Here is a 4,559-nt window from a genome sequence, read left to right as displayed (position 1 = left end):
CCCATCACAGCATGTGCCCCCACTTACTTTGTTTCTTTTGTTGACGCTGTGTCTAATTGGGTGTGAATCTTTGATTTGATGTGGAAAGCTGTTTGCCAAAGTTGGAGCGTGAAAAAGGAAAAAGTTACAGACACATTCAAGTTTTGTAGAATATGTTGTGTTCTATATCCATGCTTTACATATCTTTTTGTTTAAACCCTACTCCTTTTTTTATTAGCAAAAAAAAAAAACCTACTTCTTTTTGGTTCAATTTTAGCATACAAAGCATTTTAGTCTTTGTTCTTTAGGACAGAAATTTTGAACTTTCTAAAGTCATATTATAATAAAAAATTATATAAAATGATCAAAATCAGGATTGGTTTGAATCACAGTTCGAATATTTTTTTGACTATAGTACAAAAATTTGAGCTTCAGTTCGAACATTTTTTTGACTATAGTATAAAAATTTGAGCTTCAGTTCGAACATTTTTTTTACTCTAGTATAAAAATTTGAGCTTCAGTTCGAACCTTTGATGGTCCAAAATACTACAGTGCTGTCGAGTATCTTTTTTCTTCATACCTCATCGTAGAATTCTCCTCTCTCTAACACTACCAAAAATAATTCTACACAAAACAATCCAATAGATTCGTATCCATTAATATAACATATTCTTCCACACCAATTGTGCACGAGAAATACTGAAAACATAAGTTTTGGGGGGGGACAAACGTACCTGAGTTAACGGCTTTTAACGTATGGAACTTTACATATTTTAACAAAGGAATGTTAAAATGGGAATATGACTAGCTTGACTTGAAAAGACAGGTTGCCCAAATAGCATGCAGGGCTTTAGGCCAACTTTCCAAATGTCTTCTCTTATCTTTTCAGAACGATGTGAAAACCTTGAAATCCTTGGGCCATTACTTGTTAGGTTTGCCATGTTAATTTTACCCAAGTCTTTAAGCTTCATTTATAAATAAAAAAAATAAAAAATAAATAAAAAAACCCATAAATTATGTTAGCTTTTCAGTTGGGTCATCAATGCACTAATATTTGATGTAACTGGTCCACTAATATCCAAATTAATTAATCAAAAAACGATTGGTTGTTAGGCAGAGCATGATATATATGAAGATATGGTTACCCATATGACAACAAACTACTATGCCAAGAGGAAGCTTCAAGCTTATGCATGCTTACTGAATAGGTCATTGTTGATTTTTGAATGTCCTTTGGGACCCACTTGTTATTTTTCTTCCCTTCGTGCGTGGGTCCACCTAAGTTGGACCAGCGTAAAAAATTAAAAAATTAAAAAAAATTATCTTATTTTTCTTTTGTAAAATGGTGAGTGGTGAGGGTCCAAAGAAGAATGCCTTCTTTTCTTTAATTTAATCAGAAAAAAAAAAAAGATGCCTTCTTAATTCAGCTATGGGTAAAAAAGTATGGCTCGGCAATATCTTTGTTACAAGATCTTAATCCAATCTGATAGGTCCTATAATCCATAGCCAAAGTGGATTTCTCTATCTAGTAACAAAAACTTAAGAAAACGACACTTTGACAATGACTAACCTGTGGCGTTTACACAAGAAACTCTCCGGTTTCTATTTCCATCAAATTTTCTTGTAGAGAAGGAAAAGCGCTTCTTCTTTAGATTTTTATAAAAAAAAAAAAAAAAAAAAAAAAATCAAGATTGATTTTGGAGAAATTTTTCGGCAATACACATTCACATTCTCTTGTAAATACTTTCGAATAGTTATATATATGTGTGTGTTTTTTTTTTTTAAGGAAAAGCTATATTCTATAATATTATGCAATGATTTGAGATTTATGGAAATATAATACGAATATTTTATATTATGTAAGTTCTTGTTAATTTTGTTATTACTCGTGAAGAATTCCTTACCAATTAGTGTTGTATAATCAGACCATCACATTTTCTTTAAGTTTTAGTTAAATTTACATTATTTTTTTTGTTTTAATGCGATTAAACTGTCTAAAAATAGCACAATATCAGCAAGATGTTTCTCATATATTCTACCACATGTTTCTCTTATCTCTTTGATTTTTTTATAATTTATTTTTAAGTTTGAATCACCAAATCTTTATTAAAGTTCGTATTTACAGCTACTGAGATCATACATAATTTTGTAAAATATTATCATCTAAATATTAAATTTGCAAAATGTTAGGTAATTGTTTTAAATTGGTGGTGGGAAAGTAATTATTTTATATTTTTTTAGTAAGTTACGGTTTTCTATTTATGGGCAAAAATTATTTTATTGCTCATATGAGTCTATAAATAGGTGGTTCGTGAAGAATTCCTTACCAACTAGTGTTGTATAATCAGACCATCACATTTTCTTTAAGTTTTAGTTAAATTTACATTATTTTTTTTTTGTTTTAATGCGATTAAACTGTCTAAAAATAGCACAATATCAGCAAGATGTTTCTCATATATTCTACCACATGTTTCTCTTATCTCTTTGATTTTTTTATAATTTATTTTTAAGTTTGAATCACCAAATCTTTATTAAAGTTCGTATTTACAGCTACTGAGATCATACATAATTTTGTAAAATATTATCATCTAAATATTAAATTTGCAAAATGTTAGGTAATTGTTTTAAATTGGTGGTGGGAAAGTAATTATTTTATATTTTTTTAGTAAGTTACGGTTTTCTATTTATGGGCAAAAATTATTTTATTGCTCATATGAGTCTATAAATAGGTGGTTCGTGAAGAATTCCTTACCAACTAGTGTTGTATAATCAGACCATCACATTTTCTTTAAGTTTTAGTTAAATTTACATTATTTTTTTTGTTTTAATGCGATTAAACTGTCTAAAAATAGCACAATATCAGCAAGATGTTTCTCATATATTCTACCACATGTTTCTCTTATCTCTTTGATTTTTTTATAATTTATTTTTAAGTTTGAATCACCAAATCTTTATTAAAGTTCGTATTTACAGCTAAAGAGTGTCTCCTTTTTAGAGAAATAGAAAAAAGTGAGGAGAGAGATATGCAAAGGGTGTAAAAGGTTTGGGTAGAGATAGAAAGTGAGAAAGTTTGTTGAGTGTGTAATTCTGAAACTGTTAGTGAATTTTTTCTCACTCTCCTAAACCAAGTAAATCTTTGTCTTCTCTGTTTTTTTGTTATTTTTTGTTTCAGTTTATTTTTTCTGCTACGTGGGTGTAAGGGTGTATTTTTCCTCAACAGTGGTATCAGAGCTGTGGTAAATATCTGAAAAAAGAGAATCAAGATGATGTCTGAGATAAAGTTTGAGCAGCTTGAGGGTTTTGACGGGAAAAGTAATTTCAGCATATGGCAGAGTACAATGAAAGATGTTTTGATTCAGCAGGGCTTACTGAAAGCGCTGCAAGGAAAGAAGCCACAAAATTTGAAAGATGAAGGTTGGGAACAATTAGAAGCGAGAGTGGTAAGCTCAATTTGTTTAAGTTTGGCTCATGAATTGAAATATAGTGATATAAATGAAACATTTCCTTCTAAGTTATGACAAAAATTAGAAAGAATTTATATGTCAAAATCCCCAACAAATAGACTATATTTGAAGAAGCAATTGTCCGAGTTGGAGATAGATGAGGAAAGTGATGTTAGGTACCATATAAATAATTTTAATAAGTGCATAACTCAATTATTAAGTGTAGAAGTCAAATTAATTAGGAATATAAAGCGGTAATTTTGTTGGCCTCCCTATCCAAATCATGTGAGACTTTAGTGACTACACTGTTAGTTGGAAAGACAACGTTGACTATGGATGAGGTTTCGACTGCTCTGTTAAATACTGTAAATATAAAAAAGCCTAGTGTTACGTGACTTTAGTGACGACACTGTTAGTTGGAAAGACAACGTTGACTGTGGATGAGGTGTCGACTGCTCTGTTAAATACTGTAAATATAAAAAAAGCCTAGTGTTACGTCTCTGAACAAATTTTGGTGACACAATAAGATTCGAATAAGAATATAAGTAAATCACGAGAGCGATGTTTGATAAGATATGATCATTCTCAATTCCATCCAAACAAGAATATTAAGTCTTATTATTGTCATAAGAATGAGCATATTAAGAGAAACTGTGCAGATGAAGCTTCAAGCTTATGCATGCTAACTGATTAGGTCATTGTTGATTTTTGAATGTCCTTTGGGACCCACTTGTTATTTTTTTTCCTTCGTGCGTGGGTCCACCTAAGTTGGACTAGCGTAAAAAATAAAAAAATAAAAAAATAAAATCTCTTGTTTTCTTTTGTAAAATGGTGACTGGTGAGGGTCCAAAGAAGAATGCCTTATTTTCTTTAATTGAATAATAATAATAATAAAAGATGCCTTCTTAATTCAGCTATGGGAAAAAAATAATGGCTCGGCAATATCTTTGTTTCAAGATCTTAACCCACTCTGATAGGTCCTATAATCCATAGCCAAAGTGGATTTCTTTCTCTAGTAACAAAAACTTAAGAAAACGACACTTTGACAATGACTAACCTGTGGCGTTTTCACAAGAAAACGATACATGAACATTCTCTTATAAATACTTTCGAATAGTTATATATATGCGTGTATTT

The sequence above is a fragment of the Morus notabilis genome, unplaced genomic scaffold, assembly GCF_000414095.1.
Source record: "Morus notabilis unplaced genomic scaffold, ASM41409v2 Scaffold879, whole genome shotgun sequence".
NCBI lineage: Eukaryota > Viridiplantae > Streptophyta > Magnoliopsida > Rosales > Moraceae > Morus > Morus notabilis.
Note: the sequence above shows the minus strand (reverse complement) of the source record.